This window comes from Lynx rufus, unplaced genomic scaffold, assembly GCF_022079265.1.
Source record: "Lynx rufus isolate CCGP_SWC_20201006 ecotype Redwood Valley unplaced genomic scaffold, mLynRuf1.p SCAF_10, whole genome shotgun sequence".
Lineage (NCBI taxonomy): Eukaryota > Metazoa > Chordata > Mammalia > Carnivora > Felidae > Lynx > Lynx rufus.
In genome coordinates, this window is record NW_025814824.1 from 33,304,588 (window position 1) to 33,331,954 (window position 27,367).

General features: G+C 39.4%; 1 pseudogene; it reads right to left on the reverse strand.

The window, feature by feature from the left end:
- Nucleotides 1–7,688: 7,688 nt before the first annotated feature.
- Nucleotides 7,689–27,367, reverse strand: part of LOC124524237 (methylcrotonoyl-CoA carboxylase beta chain, mitochondrial-like) — an 84,483-nt pseudogene continuing 64,804 nt past the window's right edge.

A 27,367-nucleotide genomic window follows, 5' to 3' on the forward strand; every position in this document is an offset into this window, starting at 1 on the left:
TGAAGTCAGATAGACTTGGGTTTGAATCCTAGATGTAGCCCTTGCCAGCTCTACAGGGTGATTTTTGTGTCTTGGTGTTCCTTGTCTGTAAAACTGGGACATTGCTATTATATACTCCAGTATATCAGTTAGGCTTTGTTGCCCATAGTTTAATGGCTTAAAAATTATTTATTAGGTCATGGTTCTAAGAGTTGACAATTTCAATTGTACTCAGTTAAAGAGTTTTCCTGTTGGCCTCACCTGAATTCATGCATATGGCTATATTCAGTTATAGGATTAGCTAATGTCTATACTGACCGCATATCTGGTAATTTGTGCTGGCTGTCAGTCAAGGTCATGGGGATGAATGGACCATATGTATCTAGCGAATTAGTTTGGGTGTATTCAGATGGTGACAATCCCAAGATTCCCAAGAGTATATAGATAGGGCAAGACTCAATGCTTAAGTGATTTACAAGCCCCTTTTTGTCTCATGTTATCTCACTGGCCAATACAAGTCACATTGTTTCATTGGCCAAGCTCAGAATTAGTGTGAGAGTTGATTACCCAAGGCCATGGATAGAGGGAGAAAACACACACACACACACACACACACACACACACACACACACACTGGGACTACAACAATCTACCACATCCAACCATGGTGTTGTTGAATAAATTAAATACTATAATGTACATACTATGTTGATCAAATACTTACGTAGTAAATATTTAATAAATGGGAATGAAGTTGATAATGATTAAACATGGATCACTGACAATGTATAATATTTAACTGTCCCTTACAGTTGAGGAAAATGTCTAATGGGGAATAGGGGACCTGGATTCTAGGCTAGCTCAACTGTAATGTCATGTGAGGCAGGGAATTGGGACTAGAAGGACTAGGAGTAGTTTAGCCACAACAGTGGAAAAGTGGACAATATTTCTTTGTTAATTTCTGCATCATATAATTCTTTTACCACTAGTCCTATCACATACCACCCTACTATATTGTTCCTCAATACCTATCCCTTTCCCAGTTCGCCACAACCACCTTTTTTTCTTCCCAGCACTGTCACCATTGCACACATGGCTTACTATAGAACTTCTCACTCTATGTTAGATATCCTGGGTACTTTTTCTTTCTGAATCTGTGATTGTATTTATTAGAATGCTTATAGATACATGTAACTATATAATCAACTGAAATGGCTTACAACTGAGGAATTATATCTTATATAATAACTCTGGAGGAAATGATTCCCGAGTTGATTGATTTGGACACTCAATAAATGATGTCAGTTCTCAGAGATGGCTGCTCTGAGATTCTCTTTGGTCCCCCCTCATGCTCCCTCCTATACTGTTATTGCAAAATTGTAGCTTTCATTTCCAAACATCACAGTTAAAAGACATCCAGAGGCAAGAGAGAAGGGTTACTTCTTACTCCCACTTCTAGCCCCTTACACCCTTTTGTTTACTTATCAGAGAGATTAACTTCTCTCACAACCTCTTCCTTTATTTCACAATTGACTAGCATGTGGCCACATGATTACTTCCAAACCAATCAGAGGCAAAGGGGAATAAGATTATTGTTATCATAGTCAGATTAGATTTCTCATGATTTATTTACCAGAATAGAAAGGCAATATTCTTTGTATATATTGTTGCAGAATATATTGTTAAAGGAGAGTTGTTTTTTATTTATTTAAAAATTTTTTAACATTTATTTATTTTTGAGAGATAGAGAGAGACAGAGCACAAGCAGGGGAGGGGCAGAGAGAGAGAGGGAGACAGAATCTGAAGCAGAGTCCTGGCTCAAGGCTGTCAGTGCAGAGCCCGACGTAGGGTTCAAACTCATGGACCATGAGATCATGACCTGGACCAAAGTGGGACGCTTAACCAACTGAGCCATCCAAATGCCACTAGGATAATTTTTTTTTAAACTTTAACAATACTCTCGTAAAGATATAAAATGGATAGATGTCAAATATTTCATTTAACACATGAATTAAGAAGGAAACCAGAAAAGAAGTTACAATCAGTTCCAAAGAGATTCCAAGGACCAAACAAATATATAAGATCATCATAATTGCTGAAGTGAATTTATTTAATCAGTGCAAAACTAGCTTCTTCCACTGTAGGGGAGAAAAGTCAATTGAACCTCCATGGAACAGAATTTATTTGAATATCTATAGAAAGGAATAAAATTTTGGACTAAGGGTAACTTGTTCTAACATCTTGAGTGTTCTGCAAGATGGGCAAATGTTTCTAATAAATTTTAACTTGATAAACAAGCGATGTCTTGCAATGCAAGTAGTATGTGATGTTGAATGTCACATGACCACAACTGAGCCAATAGTTCTTGAAATTCGCTTTGATATCCAAATGCTTTGGATTACAAGCATGTTTCCAGAATGAATTACACTCACAAATCAAGGTTTTACTGTAATTTGTTTTACCATCAGTTTTCTACGAGTTAACTTCTATCTCTCCAGGCTTGTAAGATAGCTCAAAGACAATGAAAGTCACAACATAAAATCAGATGCCTTGGGAGAGTGGGCTCTAAAAAATACATAATGTGGGGCTCCCGGGTGGCTCAGTCGGTTAAGTGTCCAACTTCAGCTCTGGTCATGATCTCACGGTCTGTGAGTTCGAGCCCCGCGTCGGGCTCTGTGCTGACAGCTCAGAGCCTGGAGCCCATTTCAGATTCTGTGCCTCCCTCTCTCTCTGCCCCTCCCCTGTTCATACTCTGTTTCTCTCTGTCTCAAAAATAAATAACGTTAAAAAAATAAAAAATACATAATTTTCATTTGAAGACATCTTAGAATCTTTTGGTACATTTAAAAGTCTTTCAATTTTTTCTCATAATATGTGCAAAATCAGATTTTCTTAGCAAGGAATAAACACACATGACTCTTGGATAGACCAACAACATTGTCTGCCACAGTTACATTGCTGGAAATTAGAGAAATAAACATATTCTAATTTGCAATGAGACTTTCACACCTCCTTACAAGGATCATTTTGGAGGTAAATGGTGAAACAGGCAGTTTTGGCTGAGGCAGAGAAAGCCTGGTGATTTGTCCTTAGTCTAAGCCTGAGCCTGCAGTGGAATGGAACAGCAACTTGGTATCTTCATTCCTGAGGAGTTAGAATTGCACACTAGGAATTGCAGCCAGAGACACTTCTGCCATGAGGGACTGGACCATGAATGATTCCCTTTTGGAAGCTGCAGAATTTTAATTTTTCTAATGTGCATGACCAGTCTTTTCTCCAATTCCACCCTCTTCCTTGCTTCTTTCTGCATTTAGTGTAAATTGAATTCCAAGGGAATTATACCAGGGATCACATACTATTCATTTCAGTCTGTTGACAGGCAATTTTTTCCGTAGTATCCTGCTGGGGATTTGATAGTGAGAGGGGGTGGTGTGAAAATGTGATATCTGGTATTCTTACAGCTTTTGTCCCCAATCTGGTGTTTATGGGCTGCTTTATTCCTGTGTCTTATACAGTTTGGAATACTATATTTTTGTACCTTAATTAGTTTCAAAATTAATAAACCTTTTTTTTTTTTTTTAAGTTTCAAACCACCCAGTGTGCTTGTTAGTGGCTCAGCAAGCCTGTCCTGTCATGGGAAAGAAATCTAGTCAGGCTTTTGCTAACTGCTGCATTTCATACATATACATTTCACACATATACATCAGATTTTGACTGTAAATAAGTTGCTGCTTAAGAAAGAATTGCTCACACTTTAGAGGGATAAAAAATTTTTTTTCACTCTGTTTTATTACAACTATATAATGCCTGTTGACCATTTCCAAGCCAAAGTCTAGGTCTACCTTTGAAAATACTGATTTCTCTAGGCTAGTGGTTCTCAAACTTTAGCCTGCATCATAATCACATGGGGGGGGGTTATTGACACATAGATGTCTGGGAGTTTCTGACTCAACAGGTCAAGATAGGCTTAAGAATTGACATTTGTAAGAAGTTCCCAGGTGATGCTGATGCTGCTGGTTTGGGAACTACAATTTGAGAACCACTGTTTTAGAACATGTACCTTCAAGACATTCTTTCAGTCTCAGAGGCATCCCAAATGTACATTTGAGAGATAAGGGAAGTAATTTTATTATTTGTAAGAAATCTTTTTTTGCCCTTCAAAGGAGCCTATGTGATTTTCTATTATCGTCATCCATGAAAGTATTGATGTGAATAATCAAAAATGGCAGACCATTAAAAACTCATTGGATAGAAATCGCTCTAGTACTTCGAACTCTCTGTCAATGCATGACATAGATAGGTGAAAGAGTCTAACTGAAAATCAGCAGACATATAAACCTGAGTACTGTTCTTAGCATGCATGGCTGTGTCACTTTCGCCCATCACTGATTGTCTGTAAATTTTATCTGTAGACAAAGATTGTGGATGTGTTGATTGCTAAGTTCCCTTCCAGGGTGAATTTCCCATGAATCTGATCTTAAGCAGGCCCATCTGCTGGTATGAACATCTAGAGTAAAGGAATCCAGCAGGAGAGGGGCAGTACCTGTCTCAGAGTCCACAGCTATGGTTATGCCAACCCTGATAACAGAGAGTGAAGAGAAGAGCCCAGTGGAGTTACAAGGGACCCAGGTAAAATTGATATGATTATCATGATATTGACCTGCTCATTTGATAGAGCTGTCATCGGATTATCAATGATCTCCAACTGCCTGACACAGTTTTACACCTTCTTACACCTGTGCTCTGAGAATTGTTTCAACACCAAAGCTCTTCAATGGAAGGAAAAGCACCATTGCCTCTTTTCAGTAGAAACTCTGGGGGATTTCCTAGAAAGTGCTATGGATAACTAACAAGACTGCCTGTACTTCACTTTAGGCATCTGAAGGGTCACAGAAGAAAGGCAGAACACCTTCGGTTTCACTTCAGTATCCTTGAGTTCCATGTACAACCTGTTGTAAGTAGACAGGAGGTCAGAGACCCTTTGAAAGGATATGTATTGTGAGGCTTGCAGCTATTGCATATATGTGTATATGTGTTTCCTTTGCAAAACTGTGGGCTCTTAGGCTGCTGGCTATGCTTCCTCCATCACTGAGTGTGTCTATTGACAGAACCTGGAGCAGAAGTGCTTTATACAGGTATGCTGAATGGATAAACATATGGATATACATGCTTTGCATGAATAAAATGCTTTATGTGTGGAGGTAAATTTAAAGGTTGTTTTGTTGGTTTGTTTGTTTTTCTCAGAAAACTCTTCAGAATCAATAAAGTTATGAATGAATGAATGACTTTTATATGAAAACAGAAAGTTACATCTAAGGCAGAGCATCTGTTGTCTCAATAAAGAGTTATTTAATGGATGGATGAATAAATTCTTCAATAGAAGTTTTGATGAAAACAGGATTTTTTTTTGTGACTTGCAAAGCTAACATCTGCATATCTAAGTCTTGATAAACTTTCAGTGGGTCCCAAGATAACTATGCAATAAAAAATAAATAAGTAAACAGCTTCTCCCTGATCTTCACATGAATCATACATATTTTTATGTCTCTTCATTTTTTGGAATATTAATTTTATTAGGAAACCGTTTGATAGTTGTATTAGATCATTTAATCAGTCACTTAATTTTAATGTGGCCTGAGGACATCAATTAAAATGTGGATTTTTCATTGATTCAATAAACATGTGAGCATCTCCAAGTGCTAGGGAATGGAGATGCAGGCTAAGATCCTTGCTCTCAGGGAGCTTATAGTCTAGCAGGGAAACAATATTAAAGAAATATTTATGTTTCTCATAAATATATAAGACAGAGAAAATGGTTGGTGCTTTTCAAGAGCACATAGTGTCTAACCCAGCCCATAGAAGTCACAGAGACAAAAAGTAAGTGTTTCAGAGAAAGTACAGGCAGAGGGAATGTTAGGTGGTGGACCCTAAAGTGGGAAGGACTGTGAAGGTTTGAGGAGCTAGAAGTCTAGAACAGATGGAGCACTGAGTGTGGGGAAGAGTCAAGGAGATGAGACAGAAGAGGGGATGTGATGGTCACAATTATGGAGGGCATGAGGGGTCTGGTACTTCTACAGGGAACCCATGTGACACTGAAGCAAGGGAGCAGCATGACCAGGTGTGCACTTAGAACGGTCATCCTACTTCACAGTGATGGAGAGGCAAGACTAGCTAAGACTAGAAGCAAGTAGATCACTTCTAAGTCCTTTGGAGGTGAAAGACAAAGATAATGGGGAATTTAAGAGATAGTGAGGAGGCAAAATCAATCAACCTTGATGACTGAATCTGAGGTTCCTAAAAGACCACCAGTGCAGATATCCAGTAGACCCAAAAGATACACAGGTCTAGAGCTCAGGGAGAACAATGTCGACACAGTAATCATCTGCATTTAGATGGTTTCTGAAGCCATAAGAAGGGCTGAAATGACCAAGAGGGAATAAACATAACCATGAGTAACATATACATTTAAGAATGAGCCTGGGTGGCTTAGTTGGTTAAGCATCCAACTTCGGCTCAGGCCATGATCTCATGGTTCATGAGTTTAAGCCCCACTTCAGGCTCTGTGCTGACAGCTCAGAGCTTGGAGCCTGCTTCAGATTCTGTGTCTCCCTCTCTCTCTGCCCCTCCCCTACTCAAGTGCTGTCTCTCAAAAATAAATAAAAACATTAAAAAAAAACTAAAAAAAAAAAAAAAAAAAAAAGAATGAGCAAAGTGCCAGAGGAGGGGAAAGAGGGCATGCGGAGTTACTATTCAATAACAGAGTTCTGTTTGGAATGATGAAAAGTTCTGGATATGGATGGTGGTGATGGTAGCACAACCATGTGAATGGACTTAATGCCACAGAACTAACTGTACACCTAAAAATGGTTAAAATGATACATTTTATGTTCTATATATTTTAACACAATTTTTTAAAAACAGAACGAGGGGATACTTTCATGGTATCTTTGTATCTTTTAGAATAATGATCTATGTATGTTTTGCTAATGAAAAATCAGGACAAATAGTAAAGGGAGTAGGAGAGAAATCACCAGAGGAACAGGGGCAGGCCAAGGGAGACGTAACAAGAAGGGCCAAAGAGGTTGGCAGGAAACCTAAAGTTTCAGTCTGGAAGCTAAGGACAGCATGGCGGGGAGGAAGTATTCAACTGCACTGAATGCCTCAGAGAATTCAGTCAGATAAAATCAGAAAAGAACCCACCGAGCAACATGGAGGTAAACCTTGGAGAGGGCTATTGGCAGGGGAAGGCAATGAGGAGAAGGATGGAGAGATAATTGGTAGGAAATAGACCCCTGAATGCAGACAACAAGTCTGACTGTTAAGGGAAGGAGTAGTGGCTAAAAAGATGAGTAATAGATGCTTTTAAAAATTGTGTGTGGTAAAATATCACCATGCATAATCAGCAAAGCAATCATTTCAGAAGAAAAATGACTTTCTGTTAATAATCTCAATCATACCTGCAGTGTATAGGTTATGGGACTTTTCATGCTACTTGTGGGTTAGAAAGGATAACCGAAAGATATTCTTTTTTTTTATGGGTGGGAAAGCTGAACCACAGAAAAGTTTCTCGAAGAAATAGACAAGGAATTGAAGTTTATCAATAAATATCTTCATTGATTTTTGTTTAATGCAGAAAAGTATGATGCACTGTGTTAAGAAAACAATTTTGTCATAATAGCCACATGTTGGAAAAGTCTAAAATTTTAAGGCTACTCGTATATTAATTTTGGTACATGTCCAATGGAAGATGCTTCACACTCCAGTAACATCCTCAAGATACTGAAGTCAGTCTTCTGGATTGGTGCGTTGAAGGCTGGACTAATACTGAGACCCAGGACCAGTCTGGTGTCCACTGGATCAATAATCCTGTCATCCTACAGCCTTGCACTGGAATAGTAAGGGTTTCCTTCCTCTTCAAACTTCTTAATGATTGGCTCTTTTAAAGCTGCTTCATCTGCACTGGAGAATTGTTTTCCTTCACGTGCTCTTTGGTCCTTTGCTACTGTGGCCAACACATTGGCTGCCTGCTCTCCTCCCATCACTGAGACATGAGTGTTTGGCCACAGGTAGAGGAATCTTGGGCTATATGCTCTGCCACACATCCCATAGTTTCCAGCCTCATAGGATTCCCCCAATGATGACAGTTATCTTAGGCACATTGGCACCGGCTACGGCAGCCACCATCTTGGCACCATCCTTGGCAATTCCTTCTGCCGCATAGTCTCTACCAACCTAAATCTGGTAATATTTTGAAGGAACAGCAGAGGAATATTCCTTTGGCAGCATAACTGGATGAAGTGAGCACCCTTTTTTGCAGATTCAGAAAAGAGAACTCCGTTATTTCCGATGATACCTATAGGGTATCCAAATATTCTAGCAAATCCTGTAACTAATGTGTCTCCATATAAGGCTTTTGAATCTGCTTCCATCCATGATTCTAGCAATGACGTCTTGGATATCAAAGTTCCTCTTAAGGTTAGTGCCAACTATTCCATACAATTCACTAGCAGGAAGCAAAGGATCTTTAGAAGACTCAATGGAAACATCCAATTTCTTCTGATAATTTAGATTCCTCACAATTTTCCTAGTTATGTGAAGGGCATGAGGATCATCCAAAGCATAGTAGTCAGTTACTCCAGACTTTCTGCAGTGCAGATTGGCACCTCCAAGATCCTCAGCTGAGACCTCTTCTCCAGTTGCGGCTTTAACCAACTGGGGTCCTCCCAAGAAAATGGTACGCTGCTTGCGTACAATGATGTTTTCATCAGCCATTGCAAGCACGTAAGCACTACCTGCCATACAGGAGCACATGACCACCGCTATCTGTGCAATATTTTGAGAAGACATAATTGCCTGATTATAGAATATACGGCCAAAGTGATCTCGATCTGGAAATATTTCTGCTTGCCAATGTAAGTTTGCGCCTCCTGAATCAACCAAGTAGATGCAGGGGAGCCTGTTTTGCATTGCAATTTCTTGTGCCCACAAATGCTTCTTCACAGTCACGGGATAGTGGGTCCCTCCTTTGATGGTGGCATCATTGGCAACAATTATAATTCTACTCCTGATACTCTCCCAATGCCTGTAATAATGCCACTGGCACGCACCTCCTCATTAGCATATAACTGGTAACCTGCAAACTGGGATAATTCCAGAAATGGAGACGCTGGGACTATAAGACTGTCCACTCTTTCTCTGGCTAAAGGTTTTCCTCTTGATATGTGGCGTTCTCGGGCTTTCTCACTGCCTCCTAATCTTATTTTCTGTGCTTGTTCATGGAGCTGATTTACAAGTAGTTTCATCTGTTCATAGTTTTCCTGGTAGATGGCAGAACCTGAGTCCGGCTGGGTACCCAGTGTGGCCACTGAGTCCCTGTAATAAGTGCGCGGGCCCGGGACAAGGGCGCAAGCGCACCGCTGCAGGGCTAACCTCAGGGAAGCCCACCTGACAGCCTGTCCGGAGGGAAGAACTAGCGCAACAGAGCGGCCCGCGCAGGTTCAGAGTTGGCTATTTCCCAGCCGGCTTCCCTGATTCGGGATACAGCTCAGCTCACGTCCTTACAGACCAACGCGCCTGAAACACCCCAAAGTCTCAGGCCAGCCACAGTGTATGTCTCTTCATTTGTAACAATAATAACAACAAAAATAATGAGTTAACCCTAACTGGGCATTGTGCAAGCCTTCTTTTTTGTTTAAAAGTCATAGCAATCTGAGAAGTAGTCACTAGAATTATCCTCAGAAAGACTGTATAACTTACTCAAGGGCATCTAGCCATTGATGGGGGGAGGCAGGATTTTTGCCAAGGAAGTTTGACCACAGTGCCATGCTTCTCACTGTTGCACCATACTAGTAGCATTTATGATAAATGAGCCTGTGGGGAAACAGCTTGTGGCAGACCAAATAATGGCCCCCCAAAGATCTCTATATCCTAATGCCTTAAACCTGTGAATGAATTACCTTACATGGCAAAAGGGACTTTACAATGGTAATTAAATTAGATATTGAGATGGGGAGATTACCTTGGATTATACAGATGGTCTTAAAATAATCACAAAGGTTTTTATAAGCTGGAGGCAGGAGGATCAGAGTAAGAAAAGGTTATGGATAACAGAAGCAGAGGTCAGAGTGATGAGCAGAGGGGCCATGAGCTGAGGAATAAAAGCAGTCTTGAGAAGCTGGAAAAAGCAAGGGAACAGATTTCTCTCCTAGAGTCTCCAGGATAAATGAAGTCCCGTCAACGTATTTTGGACTTGTGACCTCCAGAGCTGTGAGATAATAAATTTACATTGTTTTAAACCACTAAGTGGTAATTATTAGCAAATATTTAGTTTTGGCAATTTGTTACAGCAGTCATAGGAACTAATACACAGCTGATGTAACCTGATGATAGTTACACCCTGCCCTTGTTAGGAAGATACCTACACAAGGCCTCAAATCTGCTTAACTGCTCCATAGACCTTACTCTGGAGTGAAATGCCCTCTTGGTTTTGAGGCTCCCAGATTTGCTTGCTGCTTTATTTATCAGTACATAAATACATGCCATTTCAGAAAGTGGATGCCATTCCCCAGCATATTCACAGCAATCAAAATAGCAAACAGACTGAAAATTGCCATAATAGCGCTTATTCTTGTCCTCACTTTGACTTATAAAATGACATGCTTACAAGATTTGTAAAAATCTCAGTTTTGCTTTGCTCCCTCCCTTTTTTCTAGATCTTTCTTTTCCCTCTCTGCTAAGAAATTTAGCCTCTTAGCATAAGGTTTCCTTACACTGACATATATTGTGAGCTTTGTTTTTCTTTCTAAGTGAGCATATTTTTCTCTTTTAATTATTTTTATGACATGTGTTGGGTTAGCAACAAAAGGGAGCTTTGAAATGGAAAACATAAACATGAGGAATGCAGAGTCTAAATTAATTTCCCCTCTGACTTAGGGGAAACCATTGTTGGTCTCTATTTGAGTATATCAAAATTATGTGGTAAAGAAAGCAGGATTATTTTAAACTTTAAAAAGAAGAGAAGGACATTAATATCCTTTGGATACCTACTATATGTCTAATGCCTTATGCATGCCATCATATTTACTTCTAATAATTTGTAAAGGTTAGGTATTTTCCCCATATTTTGGATGTGGAAGAGCAAAATAATTTACACAAAGTCTCACAGATTTGAAAGAGAAGAGCCAGATATTACATGAGGCCTAGACTATTATAAACCCCACAAAGAATGGTTTTCCTTTCTGTGCTGCCTCCAAGGCAAAGAGTGCATTTCCCTCATGGGTCACCATCAAGTAGCTTTCAGAGAATTTCCTGATACCTGGGAGCAGATGTACAACTATGGGTCCTACTTCTTCTGTTCATGCCATTTTCCTCCTACTTGGAAGTTTCCTGTCTGCCTTCAGTATCCCCTCCACTTCAAAGTCATCCTCCTGTTCTCTGAGTTCCTCATTGACTCAAATCCTTGCTTTCATTCTTTGTTTTTCATGAGCTTGTAATGTTTGATAGAGACAGAATGTTTGGCAGAGAAGGCCTTTGCAATATTACTATGGCAAACCTAGTCTATCCACAACACACTTCACCCCAAAATATCATGGTCTCCCATACACTTGGAAAACTGGATTGTTCCCTTGGCCATTAATTTCAAATGCTGGTGTCTGTTACAAATAAATCTGGTAAAGATGACACTTTTGTAATGTTATCTGATATAGGTAATATACAAAGAGGCAGAATATAAATTTGGATAATCAAGTATAAGGGGAGAGAAACAGAATAGTGGGATGAAGAAAGATCATAAATAGGCACCTTGGAAAAAGAAAAGCTTCCATGATTTTATGTTAAGCAAAGCTAGATAAGTTAAGACTGAGACACTTGGAGTTGTGGCAAATAGTCCCTTGCCAAGCATGGGGTTTTACATTTCCACTGCAGTTTGCTGGTGTAGGCCTCAGTGTTGCTTAAAACCAAAATATGATCCTGCTGAAGACAGGAAAAAGAACATTTGGTGGACAATAGCCTGCCTCAGCGTACTGTTTCCTTTTTTGTCCTCCCACATCCCCCTGATTCATGTTCTGCTATAACCTGAGCTCCTGCAGACTGAACCTATGGGGCACATCATCCAGGCTCCTTTGAACTCTCTTCTCATTGGGTTCAGCCATTGAAGGCACCAGCAGGAGATTTTAGCTTTGGAGGGCAAAGAAGTTGGGGCATTTCTTTCTTGCTGCTTCCTGTTCCATGCTATGGTTCTGGTAAGGTCTATACTATTTCATTACTATAGATACTATAGATAGGGACCGGTATATGAAGTCTCACTGGACTTCAGTAACACACTTTTCTTCCTTTGCCCCATCATATGTAGGAGCCATAATGACTCTCCACTCTTGCTAACTTCTGGGTGCCTCAACCTCTTCACTGGTCAGTTTAAATCACCCACTCTTGGGGCGCCTGGGTGGCACAGTCGGTTAAGCGTCCGACTTCAGCCAGGTCACGATCTCGCGGTCCGTGAGTTCAAGCCCCGCGTCGGGCTCTGGGCTGATGGCTCAGAGCCTGGAGCCTGTTTCCGATTCTGTGTCTCCCTCTCTCTCTGCCCCTCCCCTGTTCATGCTCTGTCTCTCTCTGTCCCAAAAATAAATAAAAACGTTGAAAAGAAAAGGAAAAAGAAGAAGAAAAAAAAAATTTAAAAAAAAATAAAAAAATAAATCACCCACTCTTAATATGAATAGTCCCCTCATCAAAACCTCTTCAACTCAACCATCTGTGTATAAGTCTATTTCCTGATGTTATCCTAACTGAGGACAATTTCCTTTTCACGACCTCCTGAATAGAGAGCTTCCCTGAAACCATGATTATTTCATTTTTCATTTTGTTCCAGTACCAGAGTCACCCATGTTTTTAAATCTCAAGATCATTTGTTTACTTGTTTTCCTTTGTATATAGGGAAATAATCCACCTGTTTCACAGGGGGAAATAAAGTAAAGTAGTACCTCCTTAAAAGTAGCATGGGTTTGTTCCTTTGGAGGATCAAATTAGTGCCTCCCTAGAAATAAAATCCACTGTTGAAACAAGACCCCACTTTATTTCCTTAGTGTAAAATCTGACAATGTTTTCCTTATCATAGAACATTGGAGTCACAATGGGGTTCCACTGTGCTTGTTTCTGAACCCTACAATGTCACTCTATGGGTGCACAATATCTATCTCCCTATATGTTCTAGACATTTTTAGAAAATTTAACATAGCTATCTGCAATAAAATGTTATGAAGAGTTGGAGTCTTACCTCAACCAGGCAAAAGCCTGATTAAAAAGATCTTGTGCTGGCCCTGAAGGTCAGTATTTATAGCACTATATTATTTATAAATAATGTGAGAATTATTATAGCAATAAAAGTTGGTGTTCCAAAGAATGGGCATATTAGGGATGGCTAAATTATGGTGACATTGAGACCATAGGTCACATCTGAAGCTTCCTTTCATACCAGTGGAAAATTACTACCAATTTGACTGCAAAGCTATAGGAAAGTCTTGAAAGACATAGAGAGCAGTGGGGAAATTTCTATACATTTAACTAGGGGGAGAAATGAGGAAGACTAGGTGGATCCAAGGGGGCTGGAAGACTTGAATGATCCAGCATTCTTGCTCAGTCTCAACGTTTCTGCCTAACTTATTTTTTCCTCTGAATCTGACTAAAGTCCTGCTTTCAAATAGAAATATGCAGCTGAAGAAACTCCTGCGAGAGGATGAGATTGGATACTGTGTCTTCTACTCTCTCAAAAGAGAACATGTCAGGTTAATCACAAATCATGAATCAGACCTTAATCCCCAAGCCCCTCCACCCCTCCCATAAAAGATCAGACAACCCTGTAGTTCCCTGTTCAAACCACTGCATGGCCAAGGCTCAGACAATTGACAAATTTAAGAGACAGCTATAGGAAAGTCTCATTCTCTTGAAGGAAAGTTTTAGAATTGTTGGAGCACTCTCAGGAACTATCCCTATGGAGATAGGGTCCACTTGATTGCCGGTGAACACAATCTTATCACAAGACCTGTGACTTTTTTTTTTTAATTAACACTCATTTTTGAAAGACTGTATTCTATATGATGTCCCTACCTCACCCCTTCTCTGATTTAAATGCTTCCTCCTCTCTTCCCGGTATCTCACCGCTGCATCAGTGCAGTTAGGCATCAGCAAATTAATGAGAGGAGAGAGGAGGCCCCTGCTCTTGGGCACCCGCAGGAACTTACTCCAGCTCCAGACACACCGTAAACACTTTCATCTAACGGAAGATAAGCTGTGAAATCGGATTTCTGAACCACAAGACACTTGTGTAAAAACTGCATTCCATGCCAGGCCTGAAATGTTCCAAAGCTCAGTTCGCTATCAGCATCCCAGGTGGTGCAATTAATAAAGAGCTAGCCTGGGGCCACTGGCACAAACAAGGCAGCTCCTTAGAACCTGAACTTCCTATTTGTTCCATTCCTTGGGTAGATAACGCCTGTTAATTACTCTGGAGGTTTTGTTAGAACATTCTATCTGGTCTTGCTGGATCAAGCTCTCCTCTCCAGATCGCCCTGTATGGGGAACTGAAAATAATCCTCCTTTCAATGAAATTATTTTGGCGAGGAGAGAGGGAAGATGGCGGCGTAGGAGGACGCTGGGCTCACCGCTCGTCCTGCTGATCACTTAGATTCCACCTACACCTGCCTAAATAACCCAGAAAACCACCAGAGGATTAGCAGAACGGAGTCTCTGGAGCCAAGTGCAGACGAGAGGCCCATGGAAGAGGGGCCCCTCCTGAAGTGGATCACCTAAGGAGAAGTGAGCTAAGCCTGCCCCTCCTGCCCATGTGCACCTTGCCTACCCACCCCAGCTAATACGCCAGATCCCCAGCATCACAAGCCTGGCAGTGTGCAAGTAGCCCAGACGGGCCACGCCACCCCACAGTGAATCCCGCCCCTAGGAGAGGGGAAGAGAAGGCACACACCAGTCTGACTGTGGCCCCAGCGGTGGGCTGGGGGCAGACATCAGGTCGGACTGCGGCCCCGCCCACCAACTCCAGTTATACACCACAGCACAGGGGAAGTGCCCTGCAGGTCCTCACCACTCCAGGGACTATCCAAAATGACCAAGCGGAAGAATTCCCCTCAGAAGAATCTCCAGGAAATAACAACAGCTAATGAACTGATCAAAAAAGATTTAAATAATATAACAGAAAGTGAATTTAGAATAATAGTCATAAAATTAATCGCTGGGCTTGATTTATTTATTTTTTTTTAATTTTTTTTTCCACGTTTATTTATTTTTGGGACAGAGAGAGACAGAGCATGAACGGGGGAGGGGCAGAGAGAGAGGGAGACACAGAATCGGAAACAGGCTCCAGGCTCTGAGCCATCAGCCCAGAGCCCGACGCGGGGCTCGAACTTACGGACCGCGAGATCGTGACCTGGCTGAAGTCGGACGCTTAACCGACTGCGCCACCCAGGCGCCCCCGCTGGGCTTGATTTAAATGCCTCTTAAACTGGAAGATCAGTTTTCATTCAAAAGCTGAGTTAACAGGTGTTTATTACTCTAGGAATCAATCCACTTTTAAAAGTTCAAGTCCACTTCTGGCTAATTCTGAAACATTTGAGATGGGAAAGAGCTCAGAAAATGATTTTCAAAACCAGTCGTCTAATCATACATACTGTTTCTGGCTATGGGCAAGAAACTGATTTGGTGAAGAAAAACCATTCTGTGGCATTTGTAATATAAGAACTACCAGGAGAGTCTCACTCTGCTGGAAGATCTCTTTGTCCAAAAAGTATCAAAGATGCAAGTACACTTCTGGGCAACTGGGGGGAAGTAAAATAACCTTCCCATCCTTTGATAGACTGCCATCTCTCTCTCTTTTTGTTTTGTTTTCCCCGTGTTTTAGCACTTTAAGTGTTTACTTTTTTTCCTTGAGGTTTGTTTCATATAGCATAAAATTTGTGTAAATATTTTTTTCTTTCTTTAGAGAAAATTCATTCTTCTGGAGGTCTGTTAAAGTTCTTAGGCAACCTTCAAACGACTAATTATGTAGAGATTATACTGGGAAGGAAGCAGATTCTCTTCAAGGGTGATTACCATGTAATCCAGACAGCATAAATAGTAATGTACTTAGTGCAGAAGAGTTTGCAAAATGCACAACCATTTTTTGGCTATGTGGCCTGGGGAAAGAAGAAGAACCCACACACTTGTGATTTATGATTCCTTCATTTCTGTTAGGAGCTATCTTATTTACATTTCTAATCTTTTCCTTATGAGAATAAAAATAATCTTTGGTATTGCATGTTTCTTCTTCCCTTGACATTCTGCATCCTTGGGTCAGTGTTGGACTGCTTAACCCTGGAGTTTGTAGGACAACATTGTGGAAGTAGAAGAAAAGCCACTAGATTTAGTTGGCTGGAAGGCAAGTTTTACCATGTATTTCTATAATCTGTATTCCTATATTATTTTCAGTTCCTGCCACACAAACTTTTGCACTTTGGAAAAACATAAAGATCTAGTTTTCCAGATTCAAGATTTAAGATTTCATGTTTGAAAATTCACTATGTACTTTCCTTTGGTTTCAAATTCCTCTACTCTTAAATTAATAGTGGATTGAAAGATACTAACAAAAGGTGTTTAAAAATTGACATTTAATTGAGACTTTTCCCCAAATGGAACCTGAAGAATTCCAAAGCACTTCCACAGAGAAAGTTGGCATGTGTCTCAAATACAGACCAAATTTTATGAATTTGCCAATCTTAAGTATTATAAATAGTCTATTCCATCTCACTTAATTAGGGAGGATAAAATATGTCTTCTATTATTCTTCATTGTGGTGACATTTAGTTGATCTTGAATTTATGGATTATTTCTCCAGTTGCTTCATATGTTTATTAACCACATGAACCATATCATTTAATATTTTGTCTCCACCCCAACACTGCACACATATTCTTATGTACTCAAAACTGACACAAACCTCTGAAGCTAAAGTTCATTGTAATAATTCTACAAAAGCATCATCAGTCAGAATAGACTAGAATATGCTGCAGCAACAACAAGTGAAAATATCATCAACTTATAACACCCTGGGATTCAAGTAAATACAGCATTCTCTAGATGGCATAGTGCTTATATCATGGCAGAAAATGAGAGATATTGAACCACGTGTGGGGTCTTAAAGCTGCTGCTTTGAGGGGACATGCATTGCTTTTGCCCACATTTCATTGCTCAAAGTCTTATGGCCACTCACTGAAGAGAGAAGAAGTGAAATACTGGGCAAACAATAACATAATCTCCACAGGAGACATAGGGGTTAGAAAGAAGACATATTGGAGCAATGTTTAGTCTGCATATCCTTCCAGCCTTAGGCCAAGCACTTAACAGCCATTATTCACCACTTCCCTGTCTCTCCTAACCTTGGGTATGATTAAATTAATTGGTTAAGGAAAGCTGGTATGTATTTCATGTGATTAATGCCTTGGAAAACAATTGCCATAGATTGCATTGATTTGTTTCATTTTACATACTTGAAATTAGAGGCTTATGAAGTCTACATGCAAATTTATGCAAAGTGGAATGCAAATTCATATTGTGAGCTATGAGTCCTGGCACTCCCCCCTCCCCCTAGAAAAAGAACTGCACCATTGAATATGCATGTGCTGCATATGGTGCTGCTCTTTTCAAATACCGACTCAGAGCCAGCAGCCAAATAAATCCCAGTGACATCGACTGAGCTACAAACAAAAGTTTAAAGTCATTTAAGAACAAAAATTGAGCTCCAAAGTCTCAATATTTTTAGGGTCAATATCTTCAAACAAGATTTGAGTTAACAAATGCACTATTCCCTGGACTGAGCTCTGTGTAGATGGGCAGAGGCATATTGTTGAACAAAAGAGGTACTGGCGGAACCCATCCTAGAATTTCATTCTCTTGATTACTTGCTTCTGGTGATCACTTGGCTGACTGGATCAAATAAATCTTCATTGCCACGAGCCAGTGCCCATGTGTGCTGACAATATTTCTCCCTCATTTGTACCCATCAGTGGGGGATTCTGGTTCCAAGATTCAGACAGGGAGTGATTATTAAGATAGTCTCAAAGAGAGGAACAAATTTTGCACCTGAGTGCTTTCAAGTCAGGCATAGGGGAAAAATTAACCACTTGTAGGAATGCCAATTAGAAACAATATTTTGATTGGCCTGCAGGTGGTACTCAGATGATTCTTTGGAGCTCATTCTGTTCTTGCGAGACCCCCAATTTTGCTTTGATACTAAATACATGTAAAATATTTTTGGTAAATGTTTATAAATAAACTGATAAGGGGCACAGCCTCAAGAGGGTTCTTCTAATTTGATGCTAATGAATTCAGTTATTTAGTTATTCATCCATTTATCAAATACTATTTTGGTTACTCTCCAAGTACCAGGCAGGGACCTGGGGGTACAAGAATGAATGACAAGCATCCCCTGTCCTTGAGGAGTACCAACCAACCTACTGAGCTACCTGAAGCTTTTCATAGTGTCAAGGACACTGTCTTTGGGTGGCTTTTAAAACTAAAGGCATATGAATCACATTAAGAAATATACTAGGTGGGAGGAGGAAGCAATGATAATTTTTTCATGTGATGTTTATGGAACAATCCTCCATTACAGCAACTGTTTTTATAAAAATCGATTCAGGAAAATATTTCTCAGCCACAGTTTAGGTTTCAAACAATATTTAGTACAACAAAATTTCAGTACAATAAATGTGTTTCAAATGTCCCCTGGAGTTTGTCATAATAGGATTTGATCTATGAATTTAAAAAATATGCCCAGTGGTTTAGATATTTTACTTATAAATAATTTCTTAGAGAGAATGGAAAAGGGAAATATAAGCTATGTTGGAAGCATAAAATGACCTAGGGGTTAAGGGACATACATCTTCTCTATTTACCTTTGGACTGTGGCCTTAAGACAATCATTCAAGGGGCTCCTGGGTGGCTCAGTCATTTGAACGACCAACCTTGACTCAGGTCATGATCTCATGGTTTCTGAGTTTGAGTCCCCACCGGGCTGTATGCTGACACCTCTGAGCCTGGAGCCTGCTTCGGATTCTGTGTCTCCCTCTCTATCTGTCCCTCCCCCACTCATGCTCTGTTTCTCTCTGTCTCAGAAATAAATAAATAAATAAAAAACATTAATTTTTTTTTTAAAAAGACAATCATTCAAAATTGGCATACCAGTGACAAATGTGGCACAGTCCCCCACAGAGATCAATTCAGGAGTGCAAGTTAAGTCATATAAGCTGAGAGGCAGTCTGATGAAAGAAACAATCAAAAGATGGCTATTTTTTTTTAAGTTTATTTATTTTGAGAGAGTGAGGGATGGGGAAGGAGTAGCAGAGAGAGGGAGAGAGAGAGAGGGAGGGAGAGAGAGAGAGAGAGAGAGAGAATCCCAAGCAGGCTCCACACTGTCAGCACAGATCCTGACATGTGGCTTGATCCCACAAACCTGTGAGATCATGACCGGAGCCAAAAATCAAGACTTGGACACCCAATAGACTGAGAGAACCTGGTGCCCCAGGCTATTATTAACAAAAGGAATAATAATCATTATAATGGCACCAAGTCATAGTGTTTAAATATACAGTAAGTACTGAGATAAGAGCATTTATTTGTTACATCAACTCAATATGTTCATTTTATAGGTTATGACACTGAGGCTCAGACAGGTATATAAAGCCTGGTATTCAGTTTGGATCCACATCCTCTTTTTTCCCCAGGTGTTAAACTTCTTCCTGAGGAGATCTTCTCTCCTTCAGCTGAGAACCAGGGAAGCTGTCAGAACAGGAAAGTACACATTAGCTTAACCTCAGTGAAGGGCAGTTTATAGAAGTCTGCTCATATGTGGCCTATTCAATGAGCTCAACTAATCCAGTCAAAGGACCAAAAAGACTACTTCTTCTTTTATTCTTTTTACTAGAAAAAAATCATGGAAGCAGGAGAATGGAAGTGACCCCTTTCTGGTTTCCCACATCTTAGCATGTTTCAAGTTTGTGGTTACCACATATAGTAGGTTGAACTGTACAAGTTCTAACTCCAGTACCTGTGACTGTGGTCTTATTTGGAAACAGAATTGTTTATATAGTTAACTAAGATGGGTTCATGCTGGAGTAGAGTGAGCCCTAAATCCAATGACTGGAACTTTTATAAAAGGAAGAAGATGGAGATTTGGACACAGGGAGAGACTACATGAAGATGGAGTCAGGGATTATTAGTGATGCAAGATATAAGCTACAGAATACCAAGGATTGCTGACAACAACCAGAAACTAGGAGACAGTCAAGGAAGGATGCTTCTCTAGAACATTCAGAGGAAGCACAGACCTACTGACACCTTGATTTTGGATTTCTACCCTCAGAGCTAGGAGAGAATAAATTTCTATTGGTTTAAACTACTTGGTTTGCGGTATTTGTTATGGTAGCCCTTGGGAAGATAATCTACCACATTTCTTGTCCCTCTCCATTATATCCTCTGTATAGCCACCATCTATTTCAGACTTTTGTCTCCATCACTTGAACTGTTGTGGTGGGCTTTTCTCTGCTGTGGCTGCAAAGTATTCTTTCCTTTTGCAGTGTATCCTTCCCACCACTGCCAAAATCATTTTTCAGAAATCCAGGTCCAACTATGCCATACCTCTACTGTTCCAAGTTTTCAGTCATCCCTCAACATTTGACATGCCCATCTGTGGACTCAAAACTCCCTGTGAGAAGGGTCTAACTCACCTGCATATTATTGTGGTCTCCCATGTCTTTGTCATCTCAGTCCTATGAATCGATGGTTAATACTCACAGTTACTATTATTTCTTAAATATGAATTCAGCCCAAATGGAAGTTTTGCATGCTGTTTCTTTTAACGTTTTATTTATTTTTGAGACAGAGAGAGACAGAGCATGAATGGGGGAGGGGCAGAGAGAGAGGGAGACACAGAATCGGAAGCAGGCTCCAGGCTCTGAGCCATCAGCCCAGAGCCGGACGCGGGGCTTGAACTCACGGACTGCGAGATCATGACCTGAGCTGAAGTTGGACGCTTAACCAACTGAGCCACCCAGGTGCCCCTTGCATACTGTTTCTATGCCTCTCATTTTTCTTCCTTGTTACTTTCCCATATTTACATACTACAATCTTGCTGAAGATGTCACCGTCTCCTTCTCTTTCAACTCTGAGGCCCATGGTTGTCCTTCCTGCTTCACAAATGCTATTTCCTCATAGCCTTTCCCAGTTGTACTAATTTGGTGGTCTTTTCCCACTAATGACACTCTCATAATTTCCCCCTCCATTAATAATAATTAAAATTTACTGAATTCTTCCCATGTACCAACCACTGTGCTAAGAATTTAACTTACACAGATTATTACACTTCATCCTCACAACAATCTTACTTGTTAATTTTACAGAAAAAAGAATTAAGGTTAGAATTAGTAAGTGTCTTAGTGGAGATCACATCTTCCTGTAGTTGGCTTAATCTCTGGGCCACTGAAATGCCAGTCCCATGCTGCTCATTATTACTCAATAACACCTCTGTGATAGCTTTCTTGCTCTTTAGTTATTGTGATATTTTGGCTCTTCTTGTCTCATATTCTCTACTAAATTTTCAGCCCCTTAAGAGTGGGGTCTACATCTAATTTATGGTGGTTTCTCTACAGGGCTTGATGTAGTGTGGAAGACTCTGGATTAGGAGGTAAGATATCAGTTTTAGACGAAACTCTGTCATGAAGCAATGGTATGACTTTGACCAATCATATCACCTCTGTAGATATCTCTGTGGGCCACTCTGCAAGATTCAGTAATTACCATGGCTCAGAGCTTGGGCTGTATTAGGAGAGCAATATACATTGATTTAACTTAATTAAGAGCATGTCTAGTCATGACTGAGACCTTTAGAAAAACTGCAAGGCAAGAGCCCTTGGATGAAATGCTCATTTGACTAATTGTTCTTTTGTCTAAAAACATTGCTTAAAGCTTAAACTGAACACTTTCATGAAAGATCCCCTTAAAACAGAGATGAATTATTTGCTAAAGGCAAGCCTGCTTAGTTTTTTCTATTGTCACCTTAAATCAGATGGATTTTCTATTTGAAACAAGTCTTAATTTATTAAACAGCTCGCAACATACAATGTAAGGCATAATATTTAGTAGTAGATTTTAAAGCCATTTTTAAGGCATCTAGGGTAGTATCAAGATGTTTAAAGATAATATTTAAATTGAAACATTAAAAACAAAAAGATTTCTCAGCTCTTCAACCATCAAAACATTTGGCATCACTTTCTTTCCTAGGCCCCAAATAGCCATGTAATCATCGCTCTGTGTTTTACATGCAATTCTACAGCTAAGTACATCATTATTTAGACTCCACAGATTATATGGTAATCATGGATTTACTGTAAACCCAATTTAATTTCTACAGAATTACTGACTTTAAGGTTGCAAAACAATATTGTTTACAAGGCAGTATAATAGCACTCAGAATGATGCTGATTACAACTAATAAACAAAGGAATGAATAGCTTTCAGGACTAAGCCTAAATAGTTATAGTGATCGATATGGCAATCAACACTTTTTAAGAGCATACCTGTTGAGCACCTGCTCTGCAGTCTCTGTACAATTTTACTAAGGATATGGACAAGAAGCAAAGAGTATTTCATTATAAAATTCAAGAATAATCTTTATAATTGGTCAGCTCATTGTCTATTCACTCATTCTAACTAATGACACTGATCCTGTGCTTGAGTTCTTGGTTGGGTTAGTATTTGAAGAATTTCCTTAAAACCTAAATGTTGCATGTTTAATCCATTACACCCTAACCTTTCTCTCACTATAATTTTCTTATGACCAAATAAATGTGTCTAAATTTAGATGCACAGGTGGGAACATGAATGAATAAATTAATACTCATCAACTCAACAAACTTTGGGATGTATTGGACAGGAGTAAGGATATGGTTTAAAGTTAGTGGTGTTTATTGGTCATAATCTCTGGTGAATAAATTTTAATTGTTGCACAGAGATGAAAATTAGCTTAAGCAAAAGTCAACCTGTGTTGGCCTTATTTAAGGGTGGGGTAGAAAACATGTGGGGAGGATCCATGCAAACTATAGGCCAAATAAAACTTTAGCAGACTTTTGAGAAATCCAGATTGCAACTTAAAGAAGAAAGGTAGTAGGTCTCAAAAGAAGGTGGTAGGGGGAGGGCAGGGGTACATTCTATAATTTTTCCAATATTTCCTATGATAGGAGTTATATTTGAAAGTATCAAGCTACTAGGAAATTCTGAGACTTTTTAAATTTAATAAGGATTGCATATGGTAAAAAGAAGTTGCAAACTGGTCAGGAATGGAAGGGAAGAGGATAAATTAGATCTTTTTTGGAAACAAGTGCCCCCTCAAGCTTTTTCACTCATCAGGCTAAAATATTCCTAGAAATCAATGGCAACAATCCAGCTGCATTTGAGATAGTGAATCAATTCTAAGCCAAAACATCCTTGAGTATGGGTATTCTATTTTTTTTTCATGCATTTACTCAACCAATATATAATGAGCTTCTACCACATATCAAGCACTCTGCTAGACACTGGGGATTTAAAAATCAAAAGACAGATGTGATTCCTTAAGTCTTCAGCCTCATGGAGAAGACAGATATCCATTGAGTTATCTGAAAGAAAAATTATAAATGTTGCTTTAGTCAAATTCTTTTAGTTATAAGAGACCAAACAAAACAAAACCCCAAAACCTTGGCTAAATTAGAGAATAATTTGTTCACAGATCAAAATGGCCCAATCTGTTGGTCATGGCTAAAAGCAGAGGGTTTAGAGTATATATTCTGACTTGATCTCATTCTTTCCATTATTCTTCTGTAATGGTTTCAAACTCAGACAGACTTTCTCCTTGTGTTGACAGAATGGCTGCTAGTAGCTCCATTCATGGCTTTTATCTTCTTAGTGTCCTTATATATATATAAAAAAAGGCTTATTTCTTTCCCTGCAGTTCCACAGAAATCTTGAACCTAATTTGTGTTGTTCAAAATTGGTTCAGTTGCTCATTCCTGAATCAATCATTGTAGCTAACAGGATGCATATGTTTATTGGCTCAGGCCAAGGCTCACCTTGCACTAGGGCAGGATAAACTCCAATCAAATCATATGAAATGAGAAAAGAAGGGATGATTTCATAAGGAAAATTTGGATGAAGTCCTAGGCAGGCAAAAATGATGGACATCTACCACAAATCTTATGATGGCAAAAAAAAAAAAAAAAAAAAAGGTCATTCTCCATGCTCTCTCCTCTTTCTCATATGAAGCATCTTTTCAAATATGGTTATATTAAAATAATTTTAAAAGGTATTTTGAGCACCTCTTATAGTGTGTAGTGGTTAAATTTATGTGTCAACTTGGGTGGGCTAAAGGATGCCCAGACAGCTGGTAAAACATTATTTTTGGGTGTGTATGTGAGACTGTTTCTGGAAGAGATTAGCATTTGAATCAGAAGACCAAGAAAAGAAGATGGTCCTCCTCTGGAGGAGGTTACTGAGAGGACTTGACAGCTGCACCTGCACCTGGGCAATTGGAGGTCCTCATCCTTCCCCAGTTCTCGAAATGTGCATTCTGCTTGTCTTCCCTGCACCAGAAACTGCCTTAAGGACTGCACCAGAGCTGTCTTGAGTGAGTGCCATGTTGTTGACACCATGTGGACAGTGTATGTGAGTAAACCCAGTTAAGCCCTCTATTTAACTTTTAATATTCTGGCATGTGGGTGCAGAGATCTATTCATCTTGAAGTTGTTCCAGTAAGTTCCCTCTCTGGCTTGTTAAAACTGCTACCTACCAATCTGGAGTGGCCTGCCTCTTTATTCATCTCCTTGCCCTCCATGCAGCAGGGCTAATTTGTAAATTAATACCCTCACTAATGTGGATGAGCATCATCAAATCTGTTGAGGACCTGAATAGTACAAAAATAAAGAAGAAGGGCAAATTTGTTCTCTGCTTGGGTTGGGGTGCACACCTTTTCTTGCCTTGGGACATCAGTGCTCCTTGTTTTCAGGTCTTCAGATATGGACCAGGACTTTGTACACCATCGATTTCTGGTTCTCATGCTTTTGAGTTTGAATTAGAATTATACCACTGGCCTTCCTTGACCTTCAGCTTACAGACAGCAGATCATGGGATTTCTCAGCCCCTGCAATCATTGAGCCAGTCCTTCATACTAAACCTCTTTCTAGTTATTAATGTATACTCTACTCATCCTGTTTCTCTGGAGAACCCTAATATACAAAATATCAGTTTTTAGTTTATTACCCAATAAATAAGAGCCAAGGATCTTGGGGTCTATTTTAAACATTAAATATGCTCAACTAAACAATCTAAGAAGTTCCAATATATGTATAACATGATACATTAGAATTTAAATGTTTAAGTGCTAAATAAGGCATGAAGACATTATGTTCTACTATAATAATTAAAAAAGACAACTTCTATTTGTCCTGTATTTTGTGTTTTAAAAGCATTTTTTTGTGTTCTTTCTCAGTTGATTTTAAAATCATCCTTGTCAGTTTGTCGGGGAATATATTTTCATGACCTACATTTTCCACAGGAGACAACTGAGACAGGAAGGGGCACCAAATTCCAAAATAGAGGTTAACAGATGAGAAGGGTATTTCAGTCCTGGATGTAACTTTTCCTCTGGTCTCAGGTGGGTCTACTCTCAGAAGTTCCTTGCAGTGGAAGTTCCTGGGTAATCACAAGCACAAGCCAAAGTGGCCTGTCATAAAAAGTCTAGCTAGCTATGTGCAGTTGTTTTCTATTCCATAATATAACTGTACTTCTTTTAGTGCTAAAGACTTTTTGCCTCTGTCTTTGAGTAACCCTGACCCTAGCTTATTCTGTGACTGTGAGTATCCCCATCACACTTCTGACCATGGGCCCATCACCTGAATTCATAGAGCACAGCACAAGGTTGCAGGGATACGGAGACCTGAGATGTGATTCCTAGAACTGTCATTTTAAGGCTTGAGGAATTCTCTCTTTAGGGGACAGAGAGTGTTGGGTCATAAAGTAACACTCTTCTTTGTGAACAACAGTGACAAGAGAATTATTCAAGTCTTCCCCACCTCAAAAATTCCTTGAAAAAGAAGCATATCCTCAGTGAGAAAAAAAAATATATATATATATATATTTGGCAAGTTTCAGATATTATGCACAGAAAACCCATGTGCTTCTTTGTGTGATCACGTGTTGAGTCCCTTACACAAAAATATGAATCATACAGAATGGTTCTACAGGTTTTAAGTTTGCTAAAAACAAACACAATTTCATACCTTTCCAAAATACTTTATTGTTTAGCATCTTCCATGACTTTGTATTCACTAAGTACCTTACAGTTTATTCCTTAATCATCACAGAATCCTTGAAACAGTTTGGCCTGATATATTGCTGTTTTATTCTTTTTTTATGGATGGGGAACCTAAAAGGAAGTCATGTTCAAAGTTACACACAAGGACCAAAGTTAGAACCCATAAGTCTTAATTACAAATATATTCCAATGAGTCTGGCTTCCTCTCTGCATTTAACCTTGGGTCATTTCATAACCTCTTTAAGTCAAGTGAGAAAAAAAAAATGTCTTTGTCTGATTTTGCCCACTCTTTATTCTGACCTTGTCACTTAGTAGTCTGGTGATGAAGGGCATGCCACTGAACTTGGACAAGCTTCAGTTTTCTCACTTGTTAAAAGGGGAAATTAAGCCATGTTTTGGGTTGTGATTACTTATAACAAATGTAACAAATGGTAATTGTTGCCATTAAGAATCTTCCCACTCTTCATTCAGCTATTTCTAATCAACATAATTTATCCAATTTTCTCATTTTACTCTGTATTGTTGTTGATGATAACCCCCTCGAGGACACAGGCTTCCCCTTATAAATTGCTTTAAAGAGTGGTTCTCAACCTTAACTGAACCTTAGAGTCAGCTGGGTAGCCTTCTGAAGTTATCCACTCTTTTCTTTCACTCCAGAGCTATTAAAGAAAAATAAATAAAGGGTGGGTCTCAAGCATCATACTTTTTAAAATCTCCCCAGATGACTCTACTGTGCAAGCCAGGTTGAAAAATCTCTGCTTTATAGACATGTCTGTCATTCCTACCACCTACTTGTAAAGCCATAGCTCTCTCATTATCCAAGATGTGAGTCTTCAGCAGTTCTGGACCTATTAAAAGATAAATAAATGCATAAATTAAGACATATATACTAAGTATAACTCCTGTCAAAGTTTAAAAAAAAAAATACTAAACACCCCTGGGATTAGCTCAAGAACCAGAAGGAATGGAAGCCATCCTGAGGACTTGTTTAAGCTGAATCTTTGCCACAAT